The sequence below is a fragment of the Falco cherrug genome, chromosome 10 (assembly GCF_023634085.1).
Source record: "Falco cherrug isolate bFalChe1 chromosome 10, bFalChe1.pri, whole genome shotgun sequence".
NCBI lineage: Eukaryota > Metazoa > Chordata > Aves > Falconiformes > Falconidae > Falco > Falco cherrug.
In genome coordinates, this window is record NC_073706.1 from 1,224,476 (window position 1) to 1,239,631 (window position 15,156).

The following is a 15,156-nucleotide window of genomic DNA, read 5'->3' on the forward strand; positions in this document are numbered from 1 at the left end:
GGCCGTCCCAGGGGCTGCATGGATCCACAGCATTGATCAAGCTGTCATAATTGTCACCTCAGGGTCTGTTGGAACACTTGGAGCACAGGGCTGTCTGGCCCTACAGTGATAGATGGGGCACATGGGCATGGGGCCATACCTAAATGCCATTAGGAAAGCAGAGTTTAAAAAAAGTGAAAGGTGCAATAAAGAAAAGGCCAAAAGCAGCAGGATTAACCTCATTAATTGTGTGGTATCATAGTAAAAATCTGTTTGCTGATGAGGGATCTGTCCATATGAATATTTGCTGTGGTTTACATGCAATCCCAAATGATGTGGGGAGATGAGATGCAGCGTCTTTGCCTCACACTCTTCTAGCAGCCTTCTGAGTACTGACAAGTGAGGATATTGCCCATTCTGCAGAACCAAAGGCAGGACTGGGGAACACTCCAGTTTTCTTTTTTGAAGCAACCTGCAAGCTAAGAAAAGATGCTGGGCTATTGAAACCTTGCCCAGCTGGAAGGGCTCACCCAAACCCAGGGCAGACATCCTGTCTCCAGGATGACACATGCCTGAAGAAACCAGAATTAAACCAATTACAGAGGATAAAGGACAGAAACTATGGGCAGGAGATGCAGGTCCCAGGGTAGAAACAAGAGCTGTAGGGGTAGAGGTGGGGATATCTCCTCTGTGTAGGTCAAGAATGACCTGAACCTGCATGCAAAAACCTGTGATTTTTACCGGCAGGGAGCAGTAGTCCAGCCCTCAGACACACCAAGGCCAGATCCAGGAGCTGCTCAGCAGCAAACAGAGAAACACAGGTCAACATGCCAGCAGGACACAGAAGCTTTTAACCTGGAAAAAGCTCTTGACCTCTACTGGGGAAAGTTTCTGCTCAGCAACTTCCAGAGAGAGATAGCTGGGAGACCCCAGGCAGGTAAGGGGAAGGAGGTGCAAGTAGAGCAGCACATGCAGAATATCACTGTTCCCACCACACATACGTTATCCTAACAAACGGCCATGAGCAGTATGAGCAAGAGCAATCTAAGCCTACAACCTGCAGGCATATGCCATGCCATGCCCTGCCCTGCCCTGCCCTGCCCTACTACTCACCCAGTTCACCCTCTGCTCCAAGTCAGGCTCCTTGTCAAGGGGGCCCTGGTGTGCTTAATAAAAAGGCTCATCAAAGCCAAATCAAGGACTTAAAGACAGCCTGCTGTGCTTTCCAGAGAGGTGATTCTCAGAGCAGCTGCTTAGAGACATGCTGCACTTCTTGGTATCCATCTCTTTCTGGAAACTCAGCAGAGGAGAGGAGACTGGCTGGTGCTCGGCATGGCTCTGCCACAGTGCCTTGCTGCCTGAGCCTGCTGTGTGATGTGGGTACTCTCCTGCCCAGTGCATCAGCCTGGCCGCATTATCCCAGCCACAAGCGGGAACCCTTTTACTATTCTGCATTTGAAGTCAATCCTTTGCTTGAAGCTGCTTCTTTGCAGGGTGCTGGGGACTTGGCTTTCCCTGAACTGCAAAGGACAGAGAAGCTCCATGCGCCCTGCTCTGGGGGATTTAAGTGCCAGGCCTGGACTAATTTCCTTCACAGCCCCATGTGGATGTTGCTATCACAGAATAGCAAGTGGCTTTGGAAGCAATTGGATTTCACAGCATACCTGCCCAGTCCTAGGGAGCTGCCTGATACCAGTGCTCCTGCACAGGTCTCCATCCCCAGCTGTGTGATGCAGCCTGTGCCCAAGCACCTTGGGACGGGAGCTTGACCACTGGCACGTGTCTGGGAATAGGGACAGAGCTTGCTGGTGACAGTCCAGGTGCCTTGGCCCCGTAGGAAAGCATCAGGGAATACTCACAGTTAAATACTGGCAACTTAAAGAAGGAAAAGTGGTCAAAACCTTCCCTGTGTAAAATTTTTGCAAGTTACTTTATCACAAGGGCAGGTGAAAGGCCCCTGGTTACAGTGGGCAGAGGATAGGGGAACATCTCCAGACCACCTTCAGGGACCCCCGCCAGGCAGGGCAGCCCCTCTCACCCTGGGCAGCAGCTGCAGCCCATAAACGCCTCAGCCCTTATTTTCCGCTGAGGACAAAAGCCATCAACAAAGTCCTAATTAAAAAACAACCATGAAGCAAAAAGCACAGCTAATTGCTTTTTGACTGCAGAACAAAAGCCGCTCCTTTGCCTAATTACACAGCGAAAATGAGAATTCAAACCCGAATTATAAGTAATCACACAAGCAAAGAAATGGGAGTGAATGCCTATAGGAACCTGAACACACGCCTGAGCACAAAGACAAGGCAACAGCTATAAAAGGGGGATGACAACGAAAGTATTTAAGAGTCATTATATTGAGTTAATCTGCTGCTCCTCAAGTACCTTCCTCCACCGAAGGTGCATCCTGGGGCACTGAAGCTCCACAATACTCCCGAGAAGTCCTACGGGTGAAATCATGGGCTGCCTCTGGCAAGGGGACCGCATTGCCCAGCAGCGTTCACTCACCCACCGAGCCAGAAGAACCGGAGTGCAGCCTCCCACCCAGGGCACACCATGCTTCTCCCACCTTCTCCCACCTCCTCCGTGGGTCTAAGCCAAGCTGGCATGTTCTGCAGGGCCAGAGAACACGCACGTCCCCTGAGGGCAGAGCTTCCCCACAGACAGGTGCCCCAGGCTCCCTGTGGGGTGGCAAAGGGTCTGCAGGGACAGACACCCCGGGTGGGAACCCGAGCCCCGCAGCTCGTCATGTCCCAAGGCCACATGGTGGCCCACGTGAAGTGAGCCGAGTGGCCTGTCTCTGAGATGGCAGTGGGCCTGCAGCACTGCGGGGAAAAGGGAAAAAATCCTTTTGTTCCTAGAATAATCAGTGTGGGAGAAAGGAGGTGGGGAAACAGGAGGAGAAAAGTAGGTTACACTGAAAATCTCACGGTCCGCATTGGAAAAGCAAGTCCCGTGCTCCTGAGGGCTGCGTGGAGATGATGGTCAGGAAAGATGGAAACAGTCAAATTAATGTGTCCTTACCCAGAGGACAGTTAACCTGCAGAGCTCCCTGTGCCAGGAGGTCCTCGCATCAAGTACGAGGTGTCAGGCCATGGAAAGGGGATGGCACTGGACAGTATAGGGTGCCTCCTTGCTGAGATGTGGTCCGACACCTGACCTGGCCCCACTGAAGACAAGACTTGCTGTTGTCCTGAGGCCCTAGACACCACCTGGGCAGCCGGGTACCAGGAGGGCAGCAGCACAGAGGAGGCACCTGGCCAAGAAGCAGCGTTTCCCAGTGGCCAGAGCATGGGACCGTGACTTGGCCCATGGCACAGGCAGGCAGGAGCCTTTGCACCAGCCACCCTGGCTCAGTCACCGCTTCCACTGCACCCGTGCGTGTGGCTCCCACCTTACGGCAGGCAGGCAGAGCCTGTTCAGGGAGCTGGGTACAGGAGGGCTCATGGTGCTGGGTAGCCATGAGTTGTGCTACTGGGAACCTGCCCTCCAGGCTAAACCCCCTGCCCAGGTCCAAACCAGCCCCAGATGCAGCAGCATCCACGACATTTAAACCCAATTATTCCCACTTGCAGTAAGGACCAGAGCGTGCTCTCCCTGAAATGCCGAGTGCTGCATATGAATCAATAGCTCATTTCTTTCTCTTATCAGAGGGGATCGGGGAGGGAGAGACCATCAACATGAGGAAATCAAAGAAAATGGAAATGGCATAGCAACAAGCTGATGTCTGAGTGAGCCTCGCGATATCAGCTGGAGGTCGTTCTTCTCTTCATGCTTCACGAAGAGTGCCAAGGGACTGCCACATCACTAGCAAATTCAGAGGTGCTGGGAGATGCAAAAGCCTTTTGTCACCAAGTTTTGTAAGCACAGCACCAAGTTGCAGCTCGCCCAGGGGGTGGGAGCTCTGGTTTGGCCCCATGCTGAAGAAACAGCCTGAGGCCACCAGCCCAGTAGGGACAGACTCTGGCCAGGAGCCACAGCACAGCTGGGCACCCAGCAGAGGAATGGCTGGAGCTTGTGCCCAGCACCACATGTGTGGTTCCTGGGCATGGCCAGTGGTTATGGGGGACGAGATCCTGCCTCAAGTCATATCCCCTCCCTCCAGAGCTGGCTGCACTGGGAGGGTCAAACTCAGGCAACGTGGTGCAAGGCTGGGGACTGAACTGCCTAGATACTGACCTCCTGGGGCCATGGTGCTGCTCTCGGTGCCCAGCAGAGATGTATGCTGGTGCAATACATACCCACATCCATATCACCCCCTGCCATACCATCCCCTACCCATAGCTCCAGCACTAAAGCCCCACAGAGCCCAGACGTGGCTGCAGCGCTGCTAAAGCGCACTTTCCTCCAGGGCAGCCTTGTTCTCAGCAGTAATGATCTCACCCTTCATAGACAAATCCCCACAGGTTTCTGAAAGAAAGTAACTGCTTGAATGTGTCCCAGTCCCCAGAAATGGCGAGGGGGAAATTGCTAGCCTGCGATTAAACATTTTTCAGTGATAAAAGCAGCATCCCAAGGATGATGGCATTGCCCAACCTTGAAGTCTCTGTTTAGCAGACACAGCCAGCATGCACCAGTGGGTGCTCTTCCCAGGTGGCCGTGTCCGTCAGGCAGCTGGGGAGGCTCACGTGCACGCTGCTGCACCCCAACCCTGTACTGCTCAGTCACTCCGTGGCAGGGATAAAGGGCCATCCAGTGCCACTGCTGGAGGGCCCAGCCATTGAGCCTGTCCCCCCTCAGCCAGCACTCTAGGAAAGTCCATCAGGTTTTTAACTTCAGTAAATTCTGACCACTAATTGCACCCAGTTAGCCATTCCAATAAGCTATAAACTCCCTTGTGAATGTTACAGCCATCACCAGCAGTCCACTGGGCCATAATGATCACCGGTATCATTTGTAAACACAAAATTACCCTGATGTTCTGTAGGAGGATGCTGCTCCCCTTGATCCAAAAAGAACCAACTCCCTTTCAGGGCAGTGATGCCCTGCGGAGGGGACAGGGAGCATGGCATCCCCAGCTGAGGGACCCTGGGTCAGAGCCTGGCAGCACCCACTGACTCTCACAGGCACCATCTCGTAAGAGATGATTTCAATGTTCATCTACCTTGCATCAGAGGCTGCTTTTGAAAATCCTTGCCTGCCTTGCTGTGCCCAGATACCTCTGAGGTGGCCAAAGGTAAGTAAGATTTGAGAGGAATCATGTCTGAACCACCTGTCTCCCCCAGGATCACACGCTATGCTGTATTTGCCCTCAGTCCTCAGCAGAAGGCAGAAGCTCTGCACAACAGCCTGGAGAAGGACGACCAAGATAAGCACATGAAGTAATTAAGCTCCAGCTCACATCTCCCCCATGTCCCCCAGGCTTGATGTGTGCTCTGGACACAGGAGAATCACACACTGGAGTTGTATCAAATGCTGGAGGGTAGGAGAGATGCTCACAAGAAACAGTACATATTTTTCTGTTGAAGAGAATTTTTCAAGGGGAAAGCAATATACCCAGTTAAAAAAAAGAAGCGAGACTAACAGCAGCCAGCCAGCCTGGCTGTGGTCATCACCCTCTGAGTGCCTCTAACACTCCGGATACAGCTCAGCACCTTGCCTGGTGGATCACTGTTAGCTGCAGCACTCTGACATGGGAGACGGCTGGCAGAAAGGCATCATCTTCCTTGCTGCTTGGTGTGGCATCTCTGCAGAGATGCTCTTCAACAAGAGCTGCCAGCCAGGGTGCTTCGCAGCTCCTGTGAGACCGTGTACCCACAAAGAGCCCACCCCAGCAAGAGCTCAGCCAGCCTGGCACCAGCTCCTCCTGCACGAGCCCCAGCACAGCCGGCAGGTGGGCAGCAGGGTGCTGAGGGGCACCAGCCTGACCCAGCTGTGGGCAGCTGCAGCCCTTCCTCCCAGGAAGAAGAGGCTGGGACCCAGGAGACCCAGACTTGCTGTGGCCACCAAGGGAAGTCAGGAGCAGGGCTGACTGTGGGGAGAGTTTGGGGGCCAGGGGAGCGGGCAGGTATGGGCTGGATGAGGGAGGATGGGGCAGCTCTAGGCTGGGGCTCTGGCAGCGGGGCTCGTCATTAAGACTCGCCAGTCCTAATCCGCCCCTCCTTCCTCCTGCCCGAATAGCTGGGGTCTGGGTTTACCTCGGGAAGGAGAAATGCTATTTATCATATTTCTTGCAAATGTTCTTCTGCCTCAGCAAACCAGCACTGGCTTACGTAAGAGACCTCTGGGATATTTGCAACAGGCGAAGGCATTTGAGCATGCAGGAGGTGTGTTTTGTAACACAGTGTACGCTCATGCAAGCAGGCTGGGGACGCAGGCAGGAAGCTGCTGCAAAGAAAGAGCCAGCACTACAGTCCCAGAGCTGTGATGGCGCTTTTAGGTCCTCTTCCCCAGAGAAAAGACCAAAGAGCAAGGGATGGCATTCTCCCTGCCAGCTTGTACTTAAGCAGACTGCCTCTGAAAGGCAAGAGTCTGTGAACAAGAGCACTGAGGCCTGTCACGGCCCTGAAACCTCAGGGTCTGTCTGATACCTGACAGGATCTTTTGTCCACAGCTCACGGTGCTTAGGGTCCAGAGCCAGAAGAAAATCATCAGCATCAGCTCTCCTTGTTCACTCATTTGGATTCAGCACAGCATCTCCTTTCCCATCCCATCCCTAAGCCAACCCTGCCACCAAATCTCCCACACGTTCCAGGCAGCACCATGGCTGCTGGGTTAGAGACACCTTCCCAGCAAGAAGAATCCTGTAGCATCTGTGCTAACCATGAACATGTCTGCAGCTACAGCTGCGGGACTTCAGGGAAGCAGCAATCCTGTCTGGTTTATTCAACAACTAGTATAAAATCTTTGCCATGATTCAGTTGACTCTGGTGCAGAAAGAGTCGAAGAAGCTCTAGGTACACCCTTGGGCTTCAGATCTGGGGGTGGTGCAGCAGGGGTATCTAGTGGTTATAGGACTGGTTATATTGGTTATAGGATGTTTATAGGTTCCAGCATTTAGGTCACCTGGGATCAGTCTCAGTTTCATGTGCATTGGCCTCTTGTCTGACCTTATTTCAGTCAAAGCAGCAGGAATCCCGGACACTTTGGCATCAGGCTGTCCCAGGGCTCTCACCGGGGAGATGCAGAGGGATGCCAGGAGCTTTGGAAACTCGACTGGCAATCCTTCCATGCCTGGTTCTGCATTTGTACCATGGGGTTGCAAGACAGCTGCCTGGCTCTCATTTGCTTTGTCTCCTTCTGTGGTGATGCTCTGGTGCTGGGACCAAGTCATGACAGCAAACCAGGCAGCTGCTGGGCTGAGACCTTGTGCTTGTGCATTTCAAGCAAAAGCTGACAGCTAAATAAGACCTTGTGCTGGACTGCTGCACAGGTAAACCCTCTTCCATGGTCAGATTCACTGTGCTCCGCCTGCAAAGATAAAGACAGAAATTTAGTGCAGAAAACAAGAAGGACTTCTTGAGTGGTGGCTGCACTCAAGTGGTGAGTGGTAACAACAATAGGTTGTTACAGGAGTGTGGGCACCTTCGAGGTCAGAGCATTCCTCACTCTGCACTGGCAAAGGATAAATACATCTAGTCCAGCCTTCGTGGTGGCTGCTCGTTCAACCTGTTAGTCAGACGCCTGCACTTAATGGACTCCTCAAGGCCCTTTGGCAGGCTGGGGTATAAAAGCTGTCTTGAACCTGCAGCAATGCCCAAGGGTTATGAGCTGGGTGCTGCAGGCTGGAGCCAGGCTGCTCGGTCGGCACATCCCTCTGCAGTCCCTATAATTTAGTAAACAACAAGGAGAGTGGTGCTGGCAGGCGGAGGTGGCTTGCCCTTACACATGAGATTACTGAATTTCAGGGCTATAAAAACAGGACTCGCAGCCGGAATAAGGCAAAAGACTGGTGGATCACTCACCTGGAATAAGTCAGGTATGATCCCACAGCAGAGGTGAAGGGAAGATTTAATTCCTGCTTATCTTCCAAATGCTCTGCTGGGCTAGCTTTAAAATCACCGTGCTTTTAAGGGAAGCTATGGCAGTTGCTGAGCAGGAAATCCTGCAGTGACAACCACCTGAACTCACTGGAAGAGATTGTGGCCCTTGCACCCAGCCACACAGTCCCTTGCCCTGCCCAGTCTCCCCCAGCTCCTCTGCTGGTGGAATTCCCCTTATGCCATCCCATACCGTGTCAGAGGCAGCACACACTTAAGCCATCACAATGCACTGCACTGGTTTATACTGTTTGCATATACCTCTTAGCATTATAGATTTGGCCTTTGTCTTTGTTATTTGTGTCTCCAGTTCTTCCCCTACTAAGTACATTAGTTGCCATGGAAACAATTATTTCATTGGTATAAGTAATCTTCACAACAACCACAAAAGCACCAAAAAGTCAGTTCATATGCTGTACCTTCCACTTAATTCAGTTAGTTGCTAATTAGCTCTTCCCTTTAAAGTGATCAAAATCTCTGCCACCAATAATCTGTAGGGAAAAGTAAAGAGTTTTGACTGGGTGCTTTGATTGTTTTGTGCAACCACCATCCAGCCGCTCAGGCTCAGCGTGGGAGGACCAGAGGACATCAGCTGGATGTAGGAAGCACCCGGCAACTCGCAGCATCAGTGCCCAAACCGCTGAGCAAAGCAGAAGGACCCAGCACAGTCCCAGTGCCATGGAGCTGACACAGTCATTGCACCGGGGCAGAGGGTGCAGCATCCCCGCGCAGTGACGTGGGGATGCCGTGGGGACACCTCGCTTGGGAACCCACCAGAGCTAGTGCACTCCAGACTGAGCAACCCTCACTCAGCAAGCTCCTCTTTTGCGCTGTGCAGGCAGTGAAAACGCTGTTTCCTGCTGCATGCCAAAATAATGGGTCCTCAGGTGACGAGGGAGAAAGAAGCGGGTAGCAGGGGCCCTGCGGGCATCTCGCTGCTGGGCATCGCAGCTGGCGGTTACTGCCTGCAGCAGTGACAGCAACAGCTTTGCTGGGCCAGCCTCTGCTGCACCCCGCATCACACAGGTCCTGCGCCTCAGCATCCCTGGGCAGGTCTTCAGAAAATGAACCCTGCTTTGCAATATACCAAAGTTTATCCAAGGCTTTACATTAATGAGAGATGATTAAAGTCCCAAATCAGGCTCTCACAAGGTCTGATGGCACACCTGGAGCTGGCCTCTCAGCACAGGACACCAGCTGAGCCACCCAGTGCACGAGTGCCAGCTGGGCACTGCTGGTTGTGGGGCTGCAGGGCCAACATGCGGGGTGGTTGATTGGTGGAGAGGGCACTTTGCATCAAGCCCTAGCTAGATTTGTGGAAGCAGGTTTAGGTGGATCCAGGGGTGAGAGGGAATATGAGCTGGGCACATCGTGCCACCTCTGCCCGATGAGAGAGAAGTGGCTCACCTGAGGATGCTCCAGGCTGATAGCCTCGTCATCCTCTCAAGTGCTGCTGAGTGTGAGATGTCAGATGAGCACTTCTGGGTGTCTGGTGAGAGCTGATTATGCAGAGCCAGGCTAATATTAGCAGTCAGACAAGCTCTTTGGTCTGGAAAGGAATAGGCAAAAAGCAGACTGGAAAAACTAACCTGATCATAAATCACTCCCAAAGAAGCTGATGTCTCCAGTGATCCATCCACAAGAATAAACCCAGGGACACCCCCTGGACCGTGATCAGCCAGGCTGGATCTGCAGGTTACAACAGCAAGGGCTGAATGTGTCAACGGGATGGGACAGACTGAGCCACTGGCTTATTTCTCTTCTTTGTCTCTGCACAGGGAAAATTTACTGCAGCTCAAATAACAACACGGCAATTAATTCTTCCTGCCTTCTCTATTTGGCAGTCACTGCAGCAGGGAACTGATAGCAACATTTCTGAAGGTTAGGAGCAGTGCTCAGGAGGTCACAAGCCTGGCAATCCATGAATCCTGAACAGAACTACACCATCACCTCTTCTGGATGTTATCATGTCTTGTTTTCTTTTTACTCATGAGAAACTTGTTCCTCTAACATGTGCTGCTAACTCCTCAAAGACTTTGAGATGTTCTGGGATCAGCACCAGCTGGCTGGTGGCTGGAGGGACCACAGAATCCTCCAACGGCTCCTACCTGCTTGGTGCTGAGGGTGTGAGTGCTGGAGCTACTCTGGTCTCACCACATTTTTTGGTCAGCTGGGGAAATCAGTACTGTTCACTGTCAGCAAATGGCGCCCCTGGGGAGATGCTCCTGGAGGACCTGAGACGAGCAAATCGCTTCAGAGATAACTGAAGCAGCTGTGACTGCTGCTCCAAGCCCATTGCAAGAGACAGCGGTGGGGACAGAAAGACAAAAAAACATCAGTTTTTTAAGTCAGTCAGCTGGTTAAATCAGAGGCCAATTCAGCAGCCAACAATTATTTGGACAGAAGAAGTCCAAAGAGATCTCCAGAGTTTGGGGAGACCCCAAACACTCTAATACAAAGGGCCCAGTCCCAGATGGAGAAAAGCCTTTGGTGGCAAAGGGATGTGAAGAAAACCCTTAATTATCCCTGGGAGGAGAGAGCTCATGTTTGCCAGCTGACTGTCACATTTCTCTTAGCTTGCACAGCCAACACCTCTCTTTTCTGTGGTTGTATGGCACTGTGGACCATGAAGTTGCAGCCCATGCCTGGTCTTCCAGCATGCTGCCACATCCAGGGAACCCAGAGGGAGCACAGGCAAGGTGTGCAACTGCGAATTCTTTTGCACTAGTGCCCATCTCTAAAGTGGCCCAGTCCTGCAATGTGGGCTGCGGTGGAACCGAGCCCAGTGGGATGGGGCAGCACGGAGTCTGGTTGCTGCTGGCCCAGTTCCCTTGTGCCTCCAGGAGGACTCAGGGAGGGAGGTGAACTGCTTGCAAATGGGGCACTGTCAGGTCAGACAATCTATTTTCTGTCCCCTCCCAGCAACTCTGGCATTATTAGAAGGTGCTGATGTCTCCAGATTGATAAACAGGAGCAGAGGAGCTGCAAGGGAAGGTCACTGGTAATCACATGCCAGACAGCCTGATTGCTTTTTCATATTGCCAAGTGAGGCATTCTGCCTGTGAAGTGTCACCCTCTGGGCTGAACTTTGCACACACAGGGACACCTCATCCCAGAGAGGGCACACGATATGTGGGGTCCAGGCCACTTTCTGACTTGCCTTCCCACAGCTCTCCCTGCCCTGGTGTGGGAGCGCCAGGCTGAAATGCAGCCACTCCACTCCAGCGCCTGTGTTGCCTAAACAAAATCAGCTTTTCTTTCCCACAGTCCCTGCGCAATCCCACAGCTTAGAGTGTCTTCACTTCTAATGCCACCACTTCTCATCCTGCACGCTCTTTCTCTCCTTACGTTCCTGTATCTGCCTGCCTGTTCCCACCCGCGCAGTGTGTTTCACACAGGGACTATAAGCCAGGGCTGCACCAAGGTCTGGCCTTTTTTAAGTGCGTTCTGGGAGACTGGACTTGCTGTAAGGACTTGAAGGCTCAGATTCAGCTGGCCGAGTTGCCCCTAGATCGCTTATTAGCTGCTCAAGGCTTCATTCCCCAGGACCACTCCGCAGAGGTGGAGAACAAGCCATTCAAGCAGCTTCCAGAAGTGGTTCGCAGGTCAGCTCCCTGATGAAGATACCAGCGTCATTAACAGTGCTCTGTCTCTGCCCTGGTAACCAGGCCTTTCTTGGGGCTCTCGCGGTGACCACCGATGCGAAGCCCTGATTGAGGGGACTGTGGGTATCTGGCTCCAAGGCTCAGCCTGCTTATGTCAGCTCCCTGCTGGAGCAGGACAAGATGCTGGAGGCAGTGGGACAGTCCCTGCACAGCACCCACCCCACCACAGATACAACATGTGGTGAGGTCACCGTAGCCCCACCAAGAGCCTTTCAAGGTCCTCTGTGCTGTCTCATGGCAGATCTCAGCTCTACACCCAGCTTCAGCCAAAACCCACCGATCTGCCGCCCGCAGCCCCAAGGAGCCTGGGCAAGCTCTGTGCTGCTGTACATGGGTACCACCAAGGTGCCAGGAGTGTCCTCAGCTCCGATGTCTTCATAGCACATGGGAAATGCTACAGGCATGGCTGATAACCCAGTTTTTATTTTTCTGGAACAATGGATGCATTTTAGATTTTACGGGGGGGGGGGGGGGGGGGGGGGGGAATAATTAGCTTATTAAATGACTCCCAAACAAACTTTTACCTAGGTTTGTACAGTGTACACTAAACCATTCTTATAAACAGGCTTGTCAGCAAGGCAGCAAGTCATTAGAAAAGGGTAAAATTAAGCCATGAATGACAATATTCTTATAAGAAAATCTGTAATGCCTTCAAAGTGAAAGCAAACTAAAAAACCATCAAATCAGTAAAATCTGGGGAGAGGAAAACTAATGAACTATTCTTACAGAGGTTACCCATCCTTGAAAAATCCACAAACACACCAATTTCCTATTCTGTGCCACCTAAAAGGTACAAAAATGTTCTTGTTTCAGTAGCACCTTCCATCCCAGGCTCTGTAAGCACAACACAAGACTGTCCAATTGTGCAAGCAGTTACCTGCACCACAGTCATTCTTCTGTTTAGTTGTGTGTGGCATTAAGTACCTCTCTCTCGCACACATGGCATAAGCCAGAGATGTTTCACTGGATTTACCAGGTTAATTCTGAAGTCTGGTCACATAAAGCTGTGGCAGAGAAAAATAAACTCCAGACATCTTAATTCAAAGCCCAGAGATATAACCTTCATGGAAAGTACTTTGCACTGCTGAGAATAAATCTATATCTCTGCTCATGTATAAATATCCAAGAATAAATTATTTGATAATGTTTATCCTTGCAACATGTGTGAAAGTCTTATATCATTCATTAGATGTTTGGCTTTCAGGATCAGCAGATGAGCACTGGCTGCTGCTCTCTTGACTTGATAGAAATTCAGAGCAAAATAATTATTTTCCCCTCCTAGGATAGTAAAGGGCCATTGCCTAAAAGCCATGGCCAAGCTCAGCCCTGCTCCCGTGTGGCAGGATGCCCCCGTTTGCCCACCAGCCCTGTCCTGGAGGGGTGGCACCACCCCATCCACCACCATCGCATCTCCTGCCTGCTCTTCCCCAACACCTCTGCTCTGTTCACTGGATCTCCTGGGGCTCCTCCATCCGTCTCCAGAGCCTCTGACAGCTGGGTCCAACCCTCCTGCTTGGCTTCATCATAGTGCTCCGGCTGCAAACCTTGCCAGCATCCCAAGGACAGCCTCTCCCTCAGCAAGCCAGCGCAGCCTGGCAGACTGAAGGGCATGTGCCCAACCCCACATGCCACCAGTTCCATGACAGCTGCACTAGCAGGTCGGGCATTTTGCTGTCAAGCCTTAGCTCTCCACTTCCTTCCAGAAGCATTTTGTTCATGATCTCCCTGTTGCAAACCCTGCTCCTTCACTGTGGTTTGGAAGGAGCTCTGACAGGTTGCTTCTCATAGAGAGATCATCTCATTGAATTTCCAGCCCATAAGGGTTTAGGTTTTATTAACACTGTTGGGAGTGGGATTTTTAATGCTAAATAAGTTTCAGCCTGAGCCAAGGAGGCCAAGTATCAAGGGAAGCATAGAGAAGGAATCATTGATGTTAAAGAGGGTTGGTTTTTTTAAAAAAAATGAAAAAAAAGAGCTGTGATTAATCTGCTTAATGCAAAGAGCATTTTCTGTGACATCGGTTTAATGAGTCAACACTTTTGCCACCGCGCTGCAAAGTCCCTCCACTCATTCAGCTCCTGGAGTCCATAGAATTTCTGCTTTCTATTCAGAACAAAAATTGTTGAACGCCAGGGGGAGGGAGAATAGCTGGAGAAGGGGATAAAAGCCCCCTAGGATGGCGTGCAAAGAGACTTGGCAAATCACCACCCTCACACCAGACTTGAGGTTTCGGAGCCCCATCCCCACCCACCTCCCAGCCACTGCCTACAGCAGGCTCTTCCCACCCCCTACCCCAAGACCCCCCATGCCAGCAGCCACCCTTGTCCCTGCAGTGTGGTCGGAGGGCTGGGAGGGCAGGACACGAGCCTCCATGGGACGGGGACACAGGCACTGCCTGCGGGGACAGCCAGGGCTGGCCGCGGGCAGACCCTGCCTCTGTGGCAGTGGCCAGGCTGTGGTAGCCACCCTGGCCACGGCCCCCCAGGCGGCACCAGCAGCGCTGGGGACGAGCGAGCGGGTGCTGAGCAGGGCGTCCCGGCGGGCTCCATGCGCTGTGCTCCACAGAGCCATCCCGCAGCCACACACTTCTGCAAGGCCTGACACGAACCCAGAGCAGATCGACAGAGGCTGGAAAGCAGATGGAGAGAAGGAAATTTGGATGCAATTTGAAGGCCCCAAAGTGTCTTGTTAGAAAAACACATGCCACAGGCAGCTGCTGAGCAGCAGAGCAGCCTGCAGCCAGCCACGAAGGCAAAGGTGGAAAGGGGAGGATGCGAGAGGAGGCAAAGCACCGCCACCACTCATGAGCAAGTCACGACCTGCTCCAGCCACCAGCAGGCTCGAAGGACAGCCAGGGCTCAGAGCAGTACCACGCACCTCACCTCAAGCTTGCTGGCTGGACCCGGCAGGGACACAGGCAGCAGCTTTTCCCAGCCCTTGCAGGCGTCCAGCCCACACGCTCCAAGCAAACCAAGCCAGGAAAGGCTGCGACCTCTGCCAGCCCCTGAAACAGGCTGCTTCGCCCCCGGCAGCAGCAGAGCACCCCTGGGGGTTTCCTTTAGCTCATCATGCCCCGTGGTCAGGCCTTGGAGCAGGCTGCCCAGGGAGGCGGTGTGATTGCCGTCCCTGCAGGTGTTTGAAAAAAACAGATGCGGTGCTTAGGGGCAGGGTTTAGTGATGGACTTGGCAGTGCCGGGTTCGCAGTCGGACTTGATGATCTGAAAAGCCTTTTCCAACCTAAATGATTCTATGAATCTGTGCTCTTGGCCAGAAACCCCCGTGCTGGCCAGCGCCAGGCCAGCGCCTGGTCCATGCTGCCTGCGGCATGGAGTGATGGGCACAGTGCTGTGCCCGCAGCGGGGCAGGGGTCTGGGCCACTGCACCGCCAGCTCCTGGGTAGCTTGGTGGGCTTCTTCTCACCTCCTCCATCACCCCCACCCCTGCCGCCCCTCTCCGCAGGGTCGGGGCGGCAGCCGGGCCCCTCTTAGCTTGGTTTCTACACCCCTCTGCTGGGCACGTCATTTATCGCTAAATAA

General features: G+C 52.8%; 1 long non-coding RNA gene across 1 annotated transcript; it reads right to left on the reverse strand.

The window, feature by feature from the left end:
* Nucleotides 1-6,778: 6,778 nt before the first annotated feature.
* Nucleotides 6,779-10,599, reverse strand: LOC129736979 (uncharacterized). Its single transcript, XR_008734223.1, has 2 exons — nt 9,545-10,599; nt 6,779-7,386 (listed from the first exon to the last, which is right to left on the reverse strand). It is a non-coding gene; the product is annotated as an uncharacterized LOC129736979 (long non-coding RNA).
* Between the last annotated feature and the right edge of the window lie 4,557 nt (nt 10,600-15,156).